Here is a 22350-nt window from a genome sequence, read left to right as displayed (position 1 = left end):
AAAAATCATGTCCCGAAATCAACTTCTGTCACCTTAGTGATACATTTTGGGATGGTACCTAAAGTTTAAAGCAGAAATTGGGGCACTTTTGAAATTTTCATTTTTGACCAGAATCGATGGGTCCGGGGCTTAGGGAATTTCTCATATTCCACAAAACTGTTGATGCTCCAGTTCAAAAATCATACTCCGAAATCAACTTTTGTCACCTTAGTGATACATTTTGGGATGGTACCTAAAGTTTAAAGAAGAAATTGGGGCACTTTTGAAATTTTCATTTTTGACCAAAATCGATGGGTCCGGAGCTTATGGAATTTCTCATACGTCACAAAATGGTTGAAGCTCCTCTTCAAAAATCATGCCCCGAAATCAACTTCTGTCACCTTAGTGATACATTTTGGGATGGTACCTAAAGTTTAAAGAAGAAATTGGGGCACTTTTGAAATTTTCATTTTTGACCAAAATCGATGGGTCTGGGGTTTAGGGAATTTCTCATACGCCACAAAACGGTTGAAGCTCCTTTTCAAAAATCATGCTCCGAAATCAACTTCTGTCACCTTAGTGATACATTTTGGAAGGGTACCTAAATTTTAAAGCAGAAATTGGGGCACTTTTGAAATTTTCATTTTTGACCAAAACCGATGGGTCCGGGGCTTAGGGAATTTCTCATATTCCATAAAACTGTTTAGGCTCCTGTTCAAAAATCATACTCCGAAATCAACTTATGTCACCTTAGTGATACATTTTGGGATTGTACCTAAAGTTTAAAGCAGAAATTGGGGCACTTTTGAAATGTTCATTTCTGACCAAAATCAATGGGTCCGGGGCTTAGGGAACTTCTCATATGCCACAAAATGGTTGAAGCTCCTGTTCATAAATCATTCTCCGAAATCAACTTCTGTCACCTTAGTGATACATTTTGGGATTGTACCTAAAGTTTAAAGCAGAAATTGGGGCACTTTTGAAATTTTCATTTTTGACCAAAATCGATTGGTCCGGAGCTTATGGAATTTCTCATACGTCACAAAATGGCTGAAGCTCCTCTTCAAAAAACATGCCCCGAAATCAACTTCTGTCACCTTAGTGATACATTTTGGGATGGTACCTAAAGTTTAAAGCAGAAACTGTGGCAGTTTTGACATTTTCATTTTTGACCAAAATCGTTGGGTCTGGGGCTTAGGGAATTTCTCATACGCCACAAAACGGTTGAAGCTCCTGTTCAAAAATCATGCTCTGAAATCAACTTCTGTCACCTTAGTGATACATTTTGGGATGGTACCTAAAGTTTAAAGCAGAAATTGGGGCACTTTTGAAATTTTCATTTTTTACCAGAATCGATGGGTCCGGGGCTTAGGGAATTTCTCATATTCCACAAAACTGTTGAAGCTCCTTTTCAAAAATCATGCTCCGAAATCAACTTCTGTCACCTTAGTGATACATTTTGGGATGGTACCTAAAGTTTAAAGAAGAAATTGGGGCACTTTTGAAATCTTCATTTTTGACCAAAATTGATGGGTTCGGGGCTTAGGGAATTTTTCATATGCCACAAAACGGTTGAAGCTCCTGTTCAAAAATTATGCCCCGAAATCAACTTCTGTCACCTTAGTGATACATTTTGGGATGGTATCTTAAGTTTAAAGCAGAAATTGGGGCACTTTTGAAATTTTCATTTTTGACCAAAATCGATGGGTCCGGAGCTTATGGAATTTCTCATACGTCACAAAATGGTTGAAGCTCCTCTTCAAAAATCATGCCCCGAAATCAACTTCTGTCACCTTAGTGATACATTTTGGGATGGTACCTAAAGTTTAAAGCAGAAACTGGGGCAGTTTTGACATTTTCATTTTTGACCAAAATCGTTGGGTCTGGGGCTTAGGGAATTTCTCATACGCCACAAAACGGTTGAAGCTCCTGTTCAAAAATCATGCTCCGAAATCAACTTCTGTCACCTTAGTGATACATTTTGGGATGGTACCTAAAGTTTAAAGCAGAAATTGGGGCACATTTGAAATGTTCATTTCTGACCAAAATCGCTGGGTCCGGGGCTTAGGGAACTTCTCATACGCCACAAAATGGTTGAAGCTCCTGTTCATAAATCATTCTCCGAAATCAACTTCTGTCACCTTAGTGATACATTTTGGGATGGTACCTAAAGTTGAAAGAAGAAATTGGGGCACTTTTGAAATTTTCATTTTTGACCAAAATCGATGGGTCTGGGGTTTAGGGAATTTCTCATACGCCACAAAACGGTTAAAGCTCCTTTTCAAAAATCATGCTCCGAAATCAACTTCTGTCACCTTAGTGATACATTTTGGGAGGGTACCTAAATTTTTAAGCAGAAATTGGGGCACTTTTGAAATTTTCATTTTTGACCAAAACCGATGGGTCCGGGGCTTAGGGAATTTCTCATAATCCACAAAACTGTTGAAGCTCCTGTTCAAAAATCATACTCCGAAATCAACTTATGTCACCTTAGTGATACATTTTGGGATTGTACCTAAAGTTTAAAGCAGAAATTGGGGCACTTTTGAAATGTTCATTTCTGACCAAAATCAATGGGTCCGGGGCTTAGGGAACTTCTCATACGCCACAAAATGTTTGAAGCTCCTGTTCATAAATCATACTCTGAAATCAACTTCTGTCAGCTTAGTGATACATTTTGGGATTGTACCTAAAGTTTAAAGCAGAAATTGGGGCACTTTTGAAATTTTAATTTTTGACCAAAATCGATGGGTCCGGGGCTTAGGGAATTTATCATATGTCACAAAACGGTTGAAGCTCCTGTTCAAAAATCATGCTCCGAAATCAACTTCTGTCACCTTAGTGATACATTTTGGGATGGTACCTAAAGTTTAAAGAAGAAATTGGGGCACTTTTGAAATTTTCATTTTTGACCAAAATTGATGGGTCCGGGGCTTAAGGAATTTTTCATATGCCACAAAATGGTTGAAGCTCCTTTTCAAAAATCATGCTCCGAAATCAACTTCTGTCACCTTAGTGATACATTTTGGGATTGTACCTAAAGTTTAAAGCAGAAATTGGGGCACTTTTGAAATTTTAATTTTTGACCAAAATCGATGGGTGCGGGGCTTAGGGAATTTATCATATGTCACAAAACGGTTGAAGCTCCTGTTCAAAAAGCATGCTCCGAAATCAACTTCTGTCACCTTAGTGATACATTTTGGGATGGTACCTAAAGTTTAAAGCAGAAATTGGGGCACTTTTGAAATGTTCGTTTCTGACCAAAATCGATGGGTCCGGGGCTTAGGGAACTTCTCATACGCCACAAAATGGTTGAAGCTTCTGTTCAAAAATCATACTCCGAAATCAACTTCTGTCACCTTAGTGATACATTTTGGGATGGTACCTAAAGTTTAAAGCAGAAATTGGGGCACTTTTGAAATTTTCATTTTTGACCAAAATTTATGGGTCCGGGGCTTAGGGAATTTTTCATATTCCACAAAACGGTTGAAGCTACTTTTCAAAAATCATGCTCCGAAATCAACTTCTGTCACCTTAGTGATACATTTTGGGATGGTACCTAAAGTTTAAAGCAGAAATTGGGGCACTTTTGAAATTTTCATTTCTGACCAAAATCGATGGGTCCGGGGCTTAGGTAACATCTCATACGCCACAAAATGGTTGAATCTCCTGTTCAAAAATCATACTCCGAAATCAACTTCTGTCACCTTAGTGATACATTTTGGGATGGTACCTAAAGTTTAAAGAAGAAATTGGGGCACTTTTGAAATCTTCATTTTTGACCAGAATCGATGGGTCCGGGGCTTAGGGAATTTCTCATACGCCACAAAACGGTTGAAGCTCCTGTTCAAAAATCATGCTCCGAAATCAACTTCTGTCACCTTAGTGATACATTTTGGGATGGTACCTAATGTTTAAAGAAGAAATTGGGGCACTTTTGAAATTTTCATTTTTGACCAAAATCGATGGTTCCAGGGCTTAGGGAATTTCTCATATGCCACAAAACGGTTGAAGCTCCTGTTCAAAAATTATGCCCCAAAATCAACTTCTGTCACCTTAGTGATACATTTTGGGATGGTACCTAAAGTTTAAAGCAGAAATTGGGGCACTTTTGAAATTTTCATTTTTTACCAAAATCGATGGGTCCGGGGCTTATGGAATTTCTCATACGTCACAAAATGGTTGAAGCTCCTGTTCAAAAATCATGCCCCGAAATCAACTTCTGTCACCTTAGTGATACCTTTTGGGATGGTACCTAAAGTTTAAAGCAGAAATTGGGGCACTTTTGAAATTTTCATTTTTGACCAAAATCGATGGGTCCGGGGCTTAGGGAATTTATCATATGTCACAAAACGGTTGAAGCTCCTGTTCAAAAATCATGCTCCGAAATCAACTTCTGTCACCTTAGTGATACATTTTGGGATGGTACCTAAAGTTTAAAGCAGAAATTGGGGCACTTTAGAAATGTTCATTTCTGACCAAAATCGATGGGTCCGGGGCTTATGGAAATTCTCATTCGTCACAAAATGGTTGAAGCTTCTCTTCAAAAATCATGCCCCAAAATCAACTTATGTCACCTTAGTGATACATTTTGGGATGGTACCTAAAGTTTAAAGCAGAAATTGGGGCACTTTTGAAATATTAATTTTTGACCAAAATCAATGGGTCCGGGGCTTAGGGATTTTCTCATACGTCACAAAACGGTTGAAGCTCCTGTTCAAAAATCATGTCCCGAAATCAACTTCTGTCACCTTAGTGATACATTTTGGGATGGTACCTAAAGTTTAAAGCAGAAACTGGGGCACTTTTGACATTTTCATTTTTGACCAAAATCGTTGGGTCTGGGGCTTAGGGAATTTCTCATACGCCACAAAACGATTGAAGCTCCTGTTTAAAAATCATACTCTGAAATCAACTTCTGTCACCTTAGTGATACATTTTGGGATGGTACCTAAAGTTTAAAGCAGAAATTGGGGCACTTTAGAAATTTTCATTTCTGACCAAAATCGATGGGTTCGGGGCTTAGGGAACTTCTCATATGCCACAAAATGGTTGAAGCTCCTGTTCAAAAATCATACTCCGAAATCAACTTCTGTCACCTTAGTGATACATTTTGGGATGGTACCTAAAGTTTAAAGCAGAAATTGGGGCACTTTTGAAATGTTCATTTCTGACCAAAATCGATGGGTCCGGGGCTTAGGGAATTTCTCACACGCCACAAAATGGTTGAAGCTTCTGTTCAAAAATCATACTCCGAAATCAACTTCTGTCACCTTAGTGATACATTTTGGGATGGTACCTAAAGTTTAAAGCAGAAATTGGGGCACTTTTGAAATTTTCATTTTTGACCAAAATCGATGGGTCCGGGGCTTATGGAAATTCTCATTCGTCACAAAATGGTTGAAGCTTCTCTTCAAAAATCATGCCCCAAAATCAACTTATGTCACCTTAGTGATACATTTTGGGATGGTACCTAAAGTTTAAAGCAGAAATTGGGGCACTTTTGAAATATTAATTTTTGACCAAAATCGATGGGTCCGGGGCTTAGGGATTTTCTCATACGTCACAAAACGGTTGAAGCTCCTGTTCAAAAATCATGTCCCGAAATCAACTTCTGTCACCTTAGTGATACATTTTGGGATGGTACCTAAAGTTTAAAGCAGAAATTGGGGCACTTTTGAAATTTTCATTTTTGACCAGAATCGATGGGTCTGGGGCTTAGGGAATTTCTCATATTCCACAAAACTGTTGATGCTCCTGTTCAAAAATCATACTCTGAAATCAACTTCTGTCACCTTAGTGATACATTTTGGGATGGTACCTAAAGTTTAAAGCAGAAATTAGGGCACTTTTGAAATGTTCATTTCTGACCAAAATCGATGGGTCCGGGGCTTAGGGAACTTCTCATACGCCACAAAACGTTTGAAGCTCCTGTTCATAAATCATGCTCCGAAATCAACTTCTGTCACCTTAGTGATACATTTTGGGATGGTACCTAAAGTTTAAAGAAGAAATTGGGGCACTTTTTAAATTTTCATTTTTGACCAAAATCGATGGGTCTGGGGCTTAGGCAATTTCTCATACGCCACAAAACGGTTGAAGCTCCTGTTCAAAAATCATGCTCCGAAATCAATTTCTGTGACCTTAGTGATACATTTTGGGATGGTACCTAAAGTTTAAAGCAGAAATTGAGGCACTTTTGAAATTTTCATTTTTGACCAAAATTGATGGGTCCGGGGCTTAGGGAATTTTTCATATGCCACAAAACGGTTGAAGCTCCTGTTCAAAAATCATACTCCGAAATCAACTTCTGTCACCTTAGTGATACATTTTGGGATGGTACCTAAAGTTTAAAGAAGAAATTGGGGCACTTTTGAAATCTTCATTTTTGACCAAAATTGATGGGTCCGGGGCTTAGGGAATGTTTCATATGCCACAAATTGGTTGAAGCTCCTTTTCAAAAATCATGCTCCGAAATCAACTTCTGTCACCTTAGTGATACATTTTGGGATGGTACCTAATGTTTAAAGCACAAATTAAGGCACTTTTGAAATTTTCATTTTTGACCAAAATCGATGGGTCCGGGGCTTAGGGAATTTCTCATATGCCACAAAACGGTTGAAGCTCCTGTTCAAAAATTATGCCCCGAAATCAACTTCTGTCACCTTAGTGATACATTTTGGGATTGTACCTAAAGTTTAAAGCAGAAATTGGGGCACTTTTGAAATGTTCATTTCTGACCAAAATCGATGGGTCCGGGGCTTAGGGAATTTCTCATACGTCACAAAACGTTTGAAGCTCCTGTTCAAAAATCTTGTCCCGAAATCAACTTCTGTCACCTTAGTGATACATTTTGGGATGGTACCTAAAGTTTAAAGCAGAAACTGGGGCAGTTTTGACATTTTCATTTTTGACCAAAATCGTTGGGTCTGGGGCTTAGGGAATTTCTCATACGCCACAAAATGGTTGAAGCTCCTGTTCAAAAATCATGCTCCGAAATCAACTTCTGTCACCTTAGTGATACATTTTGGGATGGTACCTAAAGTTTAAAGCAGAAATTGGGGCACTTTTGAAATTTTCATTTTTGACCAGAATCGATGGGTCCGGGGCTTAGGGAATTTCTCATAATCCACAAAACTGTTGATGCTCCTGTTCAAAAATCATACTCCGAAATCAACTTCTGTCACCTTAGTGATACATTTTGGGATGGTACCTAAAGTTTAAAGAAGAAATTGGGGCACTTTTGAAATTTTCATTTTTGACCAAAATCGATTGGTCTGGGGTTTAGGGCATTTCTCATACGCCACAAAACGGTTGAAGCTTCTTTTCAAAAATCATGCTCCGAAATCAACTTCTGTCACCTTAGTGATACATTTTGGGAGGGTACCTAAATTTTAAAGCAGAAATTGGGGCACTTTTGAAATTTTCATTTTTGACCAAAACCGATGGGTCCGGGGCTTAGGGAATTTCTCATATTCCACAAAACTGTTGAAGCTCCTGTTCAAAAATCATACTCCGAAATCAACTTCTGTCACCTTAGTGATACATTTTGGGATTGTACCTAAAGTTTAAAGCAGAAATTGGGGCACTTTTGAAATGTTCATTTCTGACCAAAATCGATGGGTCCGGGGCTTAGGGAACTTCTCATACGCCACAAAATGGTTGAAGCTCCTGTTCATAAATCATGCTCCGAAATCAACTTCTGTCACCTTAGTGATACATTTTGGGAGGGTACCTAAATTTTAAAGCAGAAATTGGGGCACTTTTGAAATTTTCATTTTTGACCAAAATCGATGGGTCCGGGGCTTAGGGAATTTCTCATACGTCACAATACGTTTGAAGCTCCTGTTCAAAAATCTTGTCCCGAAATCAACTTCTGTCACCTTAGTGCTAAATTTTGGGATGGTACCTAAAGTTTAAAGCAGAAACTGGGGCACTTTTGAAATGTTCATTTTTGACCAAAATCGTTGGGTCTGGGGCTTAGGGAATTTCTCATACGCCACAAAACGGTTGAAGCTCCTGTTCAAAAATCATGCTCCGAAATCAACTTCTGTCACCTTAGTGATACATTTTGGGATGGTACCTAAAGTTTAAAGCAGAAATTGGGGCACTTTTGAAATGTTCATTTCTGACCAAAATCGATGGGTCCGGGGCTTAGGGAATTTCTCATACGCCACAAAATGGTTGAAGCTTCTGTTCAAAAATCATATTCCGAAATCAACTTCTGTCACCTTAGTGATACATTTTGGGATGGTACCTAAAGTTTAAAGCAGAAATTGGGGCACTTTTGAAATCTTCATTTTTGACCAAAATTGATGGGTTCGGGGCTTAGGGAATTTTTCATATGCCACAAAACGGTTGAAGCTCCTGTTCAAAAATTATGCCCCGAAATCAACTTCTGTCACCTTAGTGATACATTTTGGGATGGTATCTAAAGTTTAAAGTAGAAATTGGGGCACTTTTGAAATTTTCATTTTTGACCAAAATCGATGGGTCCGGAGCTTATGGAATTTCTCATACGTCACAAAATGGTTGAAGCTCCTCTTCAAAAATCATGCCCCGAAATCAACTTCTGTCACCTTAGTGATACATTTTGGGATGGTACCTAAAGTTTAAAGCAGAAACTGGGGCAGTTTTGACATTTTCATTTTTGACCAAAATCGTTGGGTCTGGGGCTTAGGGAATTTCTCATACGCCACAAAACGGTTGAAGCTCCTGTTCAAAAATCATGTCCCGAAATCAACTTCTGTCACCTTAGTGATACATTTTGGGATGGTACCTAAAGTTTAAAGCAGAAATTGGGGCACTTTTGAAATTTTCATTTTTGACCAGAATCGATGGGTCCGGGGCTTAGGGAATTTCTCATATTCCACAAAACTGTTGATGCTCCAGTTCAAAAATCATACTCCGAAATCAACTTTTGTCACCTTAGTGATACATTTTGGGATGGTACCTAAAGTTTAAAGAAGAAATTGGGGCACTTTTGAAATTTTCATTTTTGACCAAAATCGATGGGTCCGGAGCTTATGGAATTTCTCATACGTCACAAAATGGTTGAAGCTCCTCTTCAAAAATCATGCCCCGAAATCAACTTCTGTCACCTTAGTGATACATTTTGGGATGGTACCTAAAGTTTAAAGAAGAAATTGGGGCACTTTTGAAATTTTCATTTTTGACCAAAATCGATGGGTCTGGGGTTTAGGGAATTTCTCATACGCCACAAAACGGTTGAAGCTCCTTTTCAAAAATCATGCTCCGAAATCAACTTCTGTCACCTTAGTGATACATTTTGGAAGGGTACCTAAATTTTAAAGCAGAAATTGGGGCATTTTTGAAATTTTCATTTTTGACCAAAACCGATGGGTCCGGGGCTTAGGGAATTTCTCATATTCCATAAAACTGTTTAGGCTCCTGTTCAAAAATCATACTCCGAAATCAACTTATGTCACCTTAGTGATACATTTTGGGATTGTACCTAAAGTTTAAAGCAGAAATTGGGGCACTTTTGAAATGTTCATTTCTGACCAAAATCAATGGGTCCGGGGCTTAGGGAACTTCTCATATGCCACAAAATGGTTGAAGCTCCTGTTCATAAATCATTCTCCGAAATCAACTTCTGTCACCTTAGTGATACATTTTGGGATTGTACCTAAAGTTTAAAGCAGAAATTGGGGCACTTTTGAAATTTTCATTTTTGACCAAAATCGATTGGTCCGGAGCTTATGGAATTTCTCATACGTCACAAAATGGCTGAAGCTCCTCTTCAAAAAACATGCCCCGAAATCAACTTCTGTCACCTTAGTGATACATTTTGGGATGGTACCTAAAGTTTAAAGCAGAAACTGGGGCAGTTTTGACATTTTCATTTTTGACCAAAATCGTTGGGTCTGGGGCTTAGGGAATTTCTCATACGCCACAAAACGGTTGAAGCTCCTGTTCAAAAATCATGCTCTGAAATCAACTTCTGTCACCTTAGTGATACATTTTGGGATGGTACCTAAAGTTTAAAGCAGAAATTGGGGCACTTTTGAAATTTTCATTTTTGACCAGAATCGATGGGTCCGGGGCTTAGGGAATTTCTCATATTCCACAAAACTGTTGAAGCTCCTTTTCAAAAATCATGCTCCGAAATCAACTTCTGTCACCTTAGTGATACATTTTGGGATGGTACCTAAAGTTTAAAGAAGAAATTGGGGCACTTTTGAAATCTTCATTTTTGACCAAAATTGATGGGTTCGGGGCTTAGGGAATTTTTCATATGCCACAAAACGGTTGAAGCTCCTGTTCAAAAATTATGCCCCGAAATCAACTTCTGTCACCTTAGTGATACATTTTGGGATGGTATCTTAAGTTTAAAGCAGAAATTGGGGCACTTTTGAAATTTTCATTTTTGACCAAAATCGATGGGTCCGGAGCTTAGGGAATTTCTCATACGTCACAAAATGGTTGAAGCTCCTCTTCAAAAATCATGCCCCGAAATCAACTTCTGTCACCTTAGTGATACATTTTGGGATGGTACCTAAAGTTTAAAGCAGAAACTGGGGCAGTTTTGACATTTTCATTTTTGACCAAAATCGTTGGGTCTGGGGCTTAGGGAATTTCTCATACGCCACAAAACGGTTGAAGCTCCTGTTCAAAAATCATGCTCCGAAATCAACTTCTGTCACCTTAGTGATACATTTTGGGATGGTACCTAAAGTTTAAAGCAGAAATTGGGGCACATTTGAATGTTCATTTCTGACCAAAATCGCTGGGTCCGGGGCTTAGGGAACTTCTCATACGCCACAAAATGGTTGAAGCTCCTGTTCATAAATCATTCTCCGAAATCAACTTCTGTCACCTTAGTGATACATTTTGGGATGGTACCTAAAGTTGAAAGAAGAAATTGGGGCACTTTTGAAATTTTCATTTTTGACCAAAATCGATGGGTCTGGGGTTTAGGGAATTTCTCATACGCCACAAAACGGTTAAAGCTCCTTTTCAAAAATCATGCTCCGAAATCAACTTCTGTCACCTTAGTGATACATTTTGGGAGGGTACCTAAATTTTTAAGCAGAAATTGGGGCACTTTTGAAATTTTCATTTTTGACCAAAACCGATGGGTCCGGGGCTTAGGGAATTTCTCATATTCCACAAAACTGTTGAAGCTCCTGTTCAAAAATCATACTCCGAAATCAACTTATGTCACCTTAGTGATACATTTTGGGATTGTACCTAAAGTTTAAAGCAGAAATTGGGGCACTTTTGAAATGTTCATTTCTGACCAAAATCAATGGGTCCGGGGCTTAGGGAACTTCTCATACGCCACAAAATGTTTGAAGCTCCTGTTCATAAATCATACTCTGAAATCAACTTCTGTCAGCTTAGTGATACATTTTGGGATTGTACCTAAAGTTTAAAGCAGAAATTGGGGCACTTTTGAAATTTTAATTTTTGACCAAAATCGATGGGTCCGGGGCTTAGGGAATTTATCATATGTCACAAAACGGTTGAAGCTCCTGTTCAAAAATCATGCTCCGAAATCAACTTCTGTCACCTTAGTGATACATTTTGGGATGGTACCTAAAGTTTAAAGAAGAAATTGGGGCACTTTTGAAATTTTCATTTTTGACCAAAATTGATGGGTCCGGGGCTTAAGGAATTTTTCATATGCCACAAAATGGTTGAAGCTCCTTTTCAAAAATCATGCTCCGAAATCAACTTCTGTCACCTTAGTGATACATTTTGGGATTGTACCTAAAGTTTAAAGCAGAAATTGGGGCACTTTTGAAATTTTAATTTTTGACCAAAATCGATGGGTTCGGGGCTTAGGGAATTTATCATATGTCACAAAACGGTTGAAGCTCCTGTTCAAAAAGCATGCTCCGAAATCAACTTCTGTCACCTTAGTGATACATTTTGGGATGGTACCTAAAGTTTAAAGCAGAAATTGGGGCACTTTTGAAATGTTCGTTTCTGACCAAAATCGATGGGTCCGGGGCTTAGGGAACTTCTCATACGCCACAAAATGGTTGAAGCTTCTGTTCAAAAATCATACTCCGAAATCAACTTCTGTCACCTTAGTGATACATTTTGGGATGGTACCTAAAGTTTAAAGCAGAAATTGGGGCACTTTTGAAATTTTCATTTTTGACCAAAATTTATGGGTCCGGGGATTAGGGAATTTTTCATATTCCACAAAACGGTTGAAGCTACTTTTCAAAAATCATGCTCCGAAATCAACTTCTGTCACCTTAGTGATACATTTTGGGATGGTACCTAAAGTTTAAAGCAGAAATTGGGGCACTTTTGAAATTTTCATTTCTGACCAAAATCGATGGGTCCGGGGCTTAGGTAACATCTCATACGCCACAAAATGGTTGAATCTCCTGTTCAAAAATCATACTCCGAAATCAACTTCTGTCACCTTAGTGATACATTTTGGGATGGTACCTAAAGTTTAAAGAAGAAATTGGGGCACTTTTGAAATCTTCATTTTTGACCAGAATCGATGGGTCCGGGGCTTAGGGAATTTCTCATACGCCACAAAACGGTTGAAGCTCCTGTTCAAAAATCATGCTCCGAAATCAACTTCTGTCACCTTAGTGATACATTTTGGGATGGTACCTAATGTTTAAAGAAGAAATTGGGGCACTTTTGAAATTTTCATTTTTGACCAAAATCGATGGTTCCAGGGCTTAGGGAATTTCTCATATGCCACAAAACGGTTGAAGCTCCTGTTCAAAAATTATGCCCCAAAATCAACTTCTGTCACCTTAGTGATACATTTTGGGATGGTACCTAAAGTTTAAAGCAGAAATTGGGGCACTTTTGAAATTTTCATTTTTTACCAAAATCGATGGGTCCGGGGCTTAGGGATTTTCTCATACGTCACAAAACGGTTGAAGCTCCTGTTCAAAAATCATGTCCCGAAATCAACTTCTGTCACCTTAGTGATACATTTTGGGATGGTACCTAAAGTTTAAAGCAGAAACTGGGGCACTTTTGACATTTTCATTTTTGACCAAAATCGTTGGGTCTGGGGCTTAGGGAATTTCTCATACGCCACAAAACGATTGAAGCTCCTGTTTAAAAATCATGCTCCGAAATCAACTTCTGTCACCTTAGTGATACATTTTGGGATGGTACCTAAAGTTTAAAGCAGAAATTGGGGCACTTTTAAAATTTTTATTTTTGACCAGAATCGATGGGTCTGGGGCTTAGGGAATTTCTCATATTCCATAAAACTGTTGATGCTCCTGTTCAAAAATCATACTCTGAAATCAACTTCTGTCACCTTAGTGATACATTTTGGGATGGTACCTAAAGTTTAAAGCAGAAATTGGGGCACTTTAGAAATTTTCATTTCTGACCAAAATCGATGGGTTCGGGGCTTAGGGAACTTCTCATATGCCACAAAATGGTTGAAGCTCCTGTTCAAAAATCATACTCCGAAATCAACTTCTGTCACCTTAGTGATACATTTTGGGATGGTACCTAAAGTTTAAAGCAGAAATTGGGGCACTTTTGAAATGTTCATTTCTGACCAAAATCGATGGGTCCGGGGCTTAGGGAATTTCTCACACGCCACAAAATGGTTGAAGCTCCTGTTCAAAAATCATACTCCGAAATCAACTTCTGTCACCTTAGTGATACATTTTGGGATGGTACCTAAAGTTTAAAGCAGAAATTGGGGCACTTTTGAAATTTTCATTTTTGACCAAAATCGATGGGTCCGGGGCTTATGGAAATTCTCATTCGTCACAAAATGGTTGAAGCTTCTCTTCAAAAATCATGCCCCAAAATCAACTTATGTCACCTTAGTGATACATTTTGGGATGGTACCTAAAGTTTAAAGCAGAAATTGGGGCACTTTTGAAATATTAATTTTTGACCAAAATCGATGGGTCCGGGGCTTAGGGATTTTCTCATACGTCACAAAACGGTTGAAGCTCCTGTTCAAAAATCATGTCCCGAAATCAACTTCTGTCACCTTAGTGATACATTTTGGGATGGTACCTAAAGTTTAAAGCAGAAATTGGGGCACTTTTGAAATTTTCATTTTTGACCAGAATCGATGGGTCTGGGGCTTAGGGAATTTCTCATATTCCACAAAACTGTTGATGCTCCTGTTCAAAAATCATGCTCTGAAATCAACTTCTGTCACTTTAGTGATACATTTTGGGATGGTACCTAAAGTTTAAAGCAGAAATTGGGGCACTTTTGAAATCTTCATTTTTGACCAAAATTGATGGGTCCGGAGCTTATGGAATTTCTCATATGTCACAAAATGGTTGAAGCTCCTCTTCAAAAATCATGCTCCGAAATCAACTTCTGTGACCTTAGTGATACATTTTGGGATGGTACCTAAAGTTTAAAGCAGAAATTGAGGCACTTTTGAAATTTTCATTTTTGACCAAAATTGATGGGTCCGGGGCTTAGGGAATTTTTCATATGCTTCAAAACGGTTGAAGCTCCTGTTCAAAAATCATGCTCCGAAATCAACTTCTGTCACCTTAGTGATACATTTTGGGATGGTACCTAAAGTTTAAAGCAGAAATTGGGGCACTTTTGAAATGTTCATTTCTGACCAAAATCGATGGGTCCGGGGCTTAGGGAATTTCTCATACGCCACAAAATGGTTGAAGCTTCTGTTCAAAAATCATACTCCGAAATCAACTTCTGTCACCTTCGTGATACATTTTGGGATGGTACCTAAAGTTTAAAGAAGAAATTGGGGCACTTTTGAAATCTTCATTTTTGACCAAAATTGATGGGTCCGGGGCTTAGGGAATTTTTCATATGCCACAAATTGGTTGAAGATCCTTTTCAAAAATCATGCTCCGAAATCAACTTCTGTCACCTTAGTGATACATTTTGGGATGGTACCTAATGTTTAAAGCAGAAATTGGGGCACTTTTGAAATTTTCATTTTTGACCAAAATCGATGGGTCCGGGGCTTAGGGAATTTCTCATATGCCACAAAACGGTTGAAGCTCCTGTTCAAAAATTATGCCCCGAAATCAACTTCTGTCACCTTAGTGATACATTTTGGGATGGTACCTAAAGTTTAAAGCAGAAATTGGGGCACTTTTGAAATTTTCATTCTTGACCAAAATCGATGGGTCCGGGGCTTAGGGAATTTCTCATACGTCACAAAACGGTTGAAGCTCCTGTTCAAAAATCATGTCCCGAAATCAACTTCTGTCACCTTAGTGATACATTTTGGGATGGTAACTAAAGTTTAAAGCAGAAATTGGGGCACTTTTGACATTTTCATTTTTGACCAGAATCGATGGGTCCGGGGCTTAGGGAATTTCTCATATTCCACAAAACTGTTGATGCTCCTGTTCAAAAATCATACTCCGAAATCAACTTCTGTCACCTTAGTGATACATTTTGGGATGGTACCTAAAGTTTAAAGCAGAAATTGGGGCACTTTTGAAATTTTCATTTTTGACCAAAATTGATGGGTCCGGAGCTTATGGAATTTCTCATATGTCACAAAATGGTTGAAGCTCCTCTTCAAAAATCATGCTCCGAAATCAACTTCTGTGACCTTAGTGATACATTTTGGGATGGTACCTAAAGTTTAAAGCAGAAATTGAGGCACTTTTGACATTTTCATTTTTGACCAAAATTGATGGGTCCGGGGCTTAGGGAATTTTTCATATGCCTCAAAACGGTTGAAGCTCCTGTTCAAAAATCATGCTCCGAAATCAACTTCTGTCACCTTAGTGATACATTTTGGGATGGTACCTAAAGTTTAAAGCAGAAATTGGGGCACTTTTGAAATGTTCATTTCTGACCAGAATCGATGGGTCCGGGGCTTAGGGAATTTCTCATATTCCACAAAACTGTTGATGCTCCTGTTCAAAAATCATACTCCGAAATCAACTTCTGTCACCTTAGTGATACATTTTGGGATGGTACCTAAAGTTTAAAGCAGAAATTGGGGCACTTTTGAAATTTTCATTTTTGACCTAAATCGATGGGTCCGGGGCTTAGGGAATTTCTCATACGCCACAAAATGGTTGAAGCTTCTGTTCAAAAATCATACTCCGAAATCAACTTCTGTCACCTTAGTGATACATTTTGGGATGGCACCTAAAGTTTAAAGAAGAAATTGGGGCACTTTTGAAATCTTCATTTTTGACCAAAATCGATGGGTCCGGGGCTTAGGGAATTTCTCATATTCCACAAAACTGTTGATGCTCCTGTTCAAAAATCATACTCCGAAATCAACTTCTGTCACCTTAGTGATACATTTTGGGATGGTACCTAAAGTTTAAAGCAGAAATTGGGGCACTTTTGAAATTTTCATTTTTGACCTAAATCGATGGGTCCGGGGCTTAGGGAATTTCTCATACGTCACAAAACGGTTGAAGCTCCTGTTCAAAAATCATGTCCCGAAATCAACTTCTGTCACCTTAGTGATACATTTTGGGATGGTAACTAAAGTTTAAAGCAGAAATTGGGGCACTTTTGAAATTTTCATTTTTGACCTAAATCGATGGGTCCGGGGCTTAGGGAATTTCTCATACGTCACAAAACGGTTGAAGCTCCTGTTCAAAAATCATGTCCCGAAATCAACTTCTGTCACCTTAGTGATACATTTTGGGATGGTACCTAAAGTTTAAAGCAGAAATTGGGGCACTTTTGAAATTTTCATTTTTGACCTAAATCGATGGGTCCGGGGCTTAGGGAATTTCTCATACGTCACAAAACGGTTGAAGCTCCTGTTCAAAAATCATGTCCCGAAATCAACTTCTGTCACCTTAGTGATACATTTTGGGATGGTACCTAAAGTTTAAAGCTGAAATTGGGGCACTTTTGAAATTTTCATTTTTGACCTAAATCGATGGGTCCGGGGCTTAGGGAATTTCTCATACGTCACAAAACGGTTGAAGCTCCTGTTCAAAAATCATGTCCCGAAATCAACTTCTGTCACCTTAGTGATACATTTTGGGATGGTAACTAAAGTTTAAAGCAGAAATTGGGGCACTTTTGACATTTTCATTTTTGACCAGAATCGATGGGTCCGGGGCTTAGGGAATTTCTCATATTCCACAAAACTGTTGATGCTCCTGTTCAAAAATCATACTCCGAAATCAACTTCTGTCACCTTAGTGATACATTTTGGGATGGTACCTAAAGTTTAAAGCAGAAATTGGGGCACTTTTGAAATTTTCATTTTTGACCTAAATCGATGGGTCCGGGGCTTAGGGAATTTCTCATACGCCACAAAACGGTGCTCCTGTTCAAAAATCATGCTCCGAAATCAACTTCTGTCACCATAGTGATACATTTTGGGATGGTACCTAAAGTTTAAAGCAGAGATTGAAGCACTTTTTAAATTTTCATTTTTGACCAAAATCGATATGTCCGGGGCTTAGGGAATTTCTCATATGCCACAAAACGGTTGAAGCTTCTGTTCATAAATCATTATCCGAAATCAACTTATGTCACCTTAGTGATACATTTTGGGATGGTACCTAAAGTTTAAAGAAGAAATTGGGGCACTTTTTAAATTTTCATTTTTGACCAAAATCGATGGGTTCGGGGCTTAGGGAATTTCTCATATGCCACAAAACGGTTGAAGCTCCTGTTCAAAAATTATGCCCCGAAATCAATTTCTGTGACCTTAGTGATACATTTTGGGATGGTACCTAAAGTTTAAAGCAGAAATTGAGGCACTTTTGAAATTTTCATTTTTGACCAAAATTGATGGGTCCGGGGCTTAGGGAATTTTTCATATGCCACAAAACGGTTGAAGCTCCTGTTCAAAAATCATGCTCCGAAATCAACTTCTGTCACCTTAGTGATACATTTTGGGATGGTACCTAAAGTTTAAAGCAGAAATTGGGGCACTTTTGAAATGTTCATTTCTGACCAAAATCGATGGGTCCGGGGCTTAGGAATTTCTCATACGCCACAAAATGGTTGAAGCTCCTGTTCAAAAATCATGCTCCGAAATCAACTTCTGTCACCTTAGTGATACATTTTGGGATGGTACCTAAAGTTTAAAGCAGAAATTGGGGCACTTTTGACATTTTCATTTTTGACGAGAATCGATGGGTCCGGGGCTTAGGGAATTTCTCATATTCCACAAAACTGTTGATGCTCCTGTTCAAAAATCATACTCCGAAATCAACTTCTGTCACCTTAGTGATACATTTTGGGATGGTACCTAAAGTTTAAAGCAGAAATTGGGGCACTTTTGAAATGTTCATTTCTGACCAAAATCGATGGGTCCGGGGCTTAGGGAACTTCTAATACGCCACAAAATGGTTGAAGCTCCTGTTCATAAATTATGCTCCGAAATCAACTTCTGTCACCTTAGTGATACATTTTGGGATGGTACCTAAAGTTTAAAGCAGAAATTGGGGCACTTTTGAAATTTTCATTTTTGACCTAAATCGATGGGTCCGGGGCTTAGGGAATTTCTCATACGCCACAAAACGGTGCTCCTGTTCAAAAATCATGCTCCGAAATCAATTTCTGTAACCTTAGTGATACATTTTGGGATGGTACCTAAAGTTTAAAGCAGAAATTGGGGCACTTTAGAAATTTTCATTTTTGACCAAAATCGATGGGTCCGGGGCTTAGGGAATGTTTCATATGCCACAAAATGGTTGAAGCTCCTTTTCAAAAATCATGCTCCGAAATCAACTTCTGTCACCTTAGTGATACATTTTGGGATGGTACCTAAAGTTTAAAGCAGAAATTGGGGCACTTTTGAAATTTTCATTTTTGACCAAAATCGATGGGTCTGTGGTTTAGGGAATTTCTCATACGCCACAAAATGGTTGAAGCTCCTGTTCAAAAATCAAGTCCCGAAATCAACTTCTGTCACCTTAGTGATACATTTTGGGATGGTATCTAAAGTTTAAAGCAGAAACTGGGGCACTTTTGACATTTTCATTTTTGACCAAAATCGTTTGGTCTGGGGCTTAGGGAATTTCTCATACGCCACAAAACGGTTGAAGCTCCTGTTCAAAAATCATGCTCCGAAATCAACTTCTGTCACCTTAGTGATACATTTTGGGATGGTACCTAAAGTTTAAAGCAGAAATTGGGGCACTTTTGAAATTTTAATTTTTGACCAGAATCGATGGGTCCGGGGCTTAGGAAATTTCTCATATTCCACAAAACTGTTGATGCTCCTGTTCAAAAATCATGTCCCGAAATCAACTTCTGTCACCTTAGTGATACATTTTGGGATGGTACCTAAAGTTTAAAGCAGAAACTGGGGCACTTTTGACATTTTCATTTTTGACCAAAATCGTTGGGTCTGGGGCATAGGGAATTTCTCATACGCCACAAAACGATTGAAGCTCCTGTTTAAAAATCATGCTCCGAAATCAACTTCTGTCACCTTAGTGATACATTTTGGGATGGTACCTAAAGTTTAAAGCAGAAATTTGGGCACTTTTAAAATTTTCATTTTTGACCAGAATCGATGGGTCTGGGGCTTAGGGAATTTCTCATATTCCATAAAACTGTTGATGCTCCTGTTCAAAAATCATACTCTGAAATCAACTTCTGTCACCTTAGTGATACATTTTGGGATGGTACCTAAAGTTTAAAGCAGAAATTGGGGCACTTTAGAAATGTTCATTTCTGACCAAAATCGATGGGTTCGGGGCTTAGGGAACTTCTCATATGCCACAAAATGGTTGAAGCTCCTGTTCAAAAATCATACTCTGAAATCAACTTCTGTCACCTTAGTGATACATTTTGGGATGGTACCTAAAGTTTAAAGCAGAAATTGGGGCACTTTAGAAATGTTCATTTCTGACCAAAATCGATGGGTTCGGGGCTTAGGGAACTTCTCATATGCCACAAAATGGTTTAAGCTTCTGTTCAAAAATCATACTCCGAAATCAACTTCTGTCACCTTAGTGATACATTTTGGGATGGTACCTAAAGTTTAAAGCAGAAATTGGGGCACTTTTGAAATTTTCATTTTTGACCAAAATCGATGGGTCCGGGGCTTATGGAAATTCTCATTCGTCACAAAATGGTTGAAGCTTCTCTTCAAAAATCATGCCCCAAAATCAACTTATGTCACCTTAGTGATACATTTTGGGATGGTACCTAAAGTTTAAAGCAGAAATTGGGGCACTTTTGAAATATTTATTTTTGACCAAAATCGATGTGTCCGGGGCTTATGGAATTTCTCATACGTCACAAAATGGTTGAAGCTCCTCTTCAAAAATCATGCCCCGAAATCAACTTCTGTCACCTTAGTGATACATTTTGGGATGGTACCTAAAGTTTAAAGCAGAAACTGGGGCAGTTTTGACATTTTCATTTTTGACCAAAATCGTTGGGTCTGGGGCTTAGGGAATTTCTCATACGCCACAAAACGGTTGAAGCTCCTGTTCAAAAATCATGCTCCGAAATCAACTTCTGTCACCTTAGTGATACATTTTGGGATGGTACCTAAAGTTTAAAGCAGAAATTGGGGCACATTTGAAATGTTCATTTCTGACCAAAATCGCTGGGTCCGGGGCTTAGGGAACTTCTCATATGCCACAAAATGGTTGAAGCTCCTGTTCATAAATCATTCTCCGAAATCAACTTCTGTCACCTTAGTGATACATTTTGGGATGGTACCTAAAGTTGAAAGAAGAAATTGGGGCACTTTTGAAATTTTCATTTTTGACCAAAATCGATGGGTCTGGGGTTTAGGGAATTTCTCATACGCCACAAAACGGTTAAAGCTCCTTTTCAAAAATCATGCTCCGAAATCAACTTCTGTCACCTTAGTGATACATTTTGGGAGGGTACCTAAATTTTTAAGCAGAAATTGGGGCACTTTTGAAATTTTCTTTTTTGACCAAAACCGATGGGTCCGGGGCTTAGGGAATTTCTCATATTCCACAAAACTGTTGAAGCTCCTGTTCAAAAATCATACTCCGAAATCAACTTATGTCACCTTAGTGATACATTTTGGGATTGTACCTAAAGTTTAAAGCAGAAATTGGGGCACTTTTGAAATGTTCATTTCTGACCAAAATCAATGGGTCCGGGGCTTAGGGAACTTCTCATACGCCACAAAATGTTTGAAGCTCCTGTTCATAAATCATACTCTGAAATCAACTTCTGTCAGCTTAGTGATACATTTTGGGATTGTACCTAAAGTTTAAAGCAGAAATTGGGGCACTTTTGAAATTTTAATTTTTGACCAAAATCGATGGGTCCGGGGCTTAGGGAATTTATCATATGTCACAAAACGGTTGAAGCTCCTGTTCAAAAATCATGCTCCGAAATCAACTTCTGTCACCTTAGTGATACATTTTGGGATGGTACCTAAAGTTTAAAGAAGAAATTGGGGCACTTTTGAAATTTTCATTTTTGACCAAAATTGATGGGTCCGGGGCTTAAGGAATTTTTCATATGCCACAAAATGGTTGAAGCTCCTTTTCAAAAATCATGCTCCGAAATCAACTTCTGTCACCTTAGTGATACATTTTGGGATTGTACCTAAAGTTTAAAGCAGAAATTGGGGCACTTTTGAAATTTTAATTTTTGACCAAAATCGATGGGTTCGGGGCTTAGGGAATTTATCATATGTCACAAAACGGTTGAAGCTCCTGTTCAAAAAGCATGCTCCGAAATCAACTTCTGTCACCTTAGTGATACATTTTGGGATGGTACCTAAAGTTTAAAGCAGAAATTGGGGCACTTTTGAAATGTTCGTTTCTGACCAAAATCGATGGGTCCGGGGCTTAGGGAACTTCTCATACGCCACAAAATGGTTGAAGCTTCTGTTCAAAAATCATACTCCGAAATCAACTTCTGTCACCTTAGTGATACATTTTGGGATGGTACCTAAAGTTTAAAGCAGAAATTGGGGCACTTTTGAAATTTTCATTTTTGACCAAAATTTATGGGTCCGGGGATTAGGGAATTTTTCATATTCCACAAAACGGTTGAAGCTACTTTTCAAAAATCATGCTCCGAAATCAACTTCTGTCACCTTAGTGATACATTTTGGGATGGTACCTAAAGTTTAAAGCAGAAATTGGGGCACTTTTGAAATTTTCATTTCTGACCAAAATCGATGGGTCCGGGGCTTAGGTAACATCTCATACGCCACAAAATGGTTGAATCTCCTGTTCAAAAATCATACTCCGAAATCAACTTCTGTCACCTTAGTGATACATTTTGGGATGGTACCTAAAGTTTAAAGAAGAAATTGGGGCACTTTTGAAATCTTCATTTTTGACCAGAATCGATGGGTCCGGGGCTTAGGGAATTTCTCATACGCCACAAAACGGTTGAAGCTCCTGTTCAAAAATCATGCTCCGAAATCAACTTCTGTCACCTTAGTGATACATTTTGGGATGGTACCTAATGTTTAAAGAAGAAATTGGGGCACTT

The sequence above is a fragment of the Pseudophryne corroboree genome, chromosome 4 (assembly GCF_028390025.1).
Source record: "Pseudophryne corroboree isolate aPseCor3 chromosome 4, aPseCor3.hap2, whole genome shotgun sequence".
NCBI lineage: Eukaryota > Metazoa > Chordata > Amphibia > Anura > Myobatrachidae > Pseudophryne > Pseudophryne corroboree.
This window is presented reverse-complemented; position numbering follows the sequence as displayed.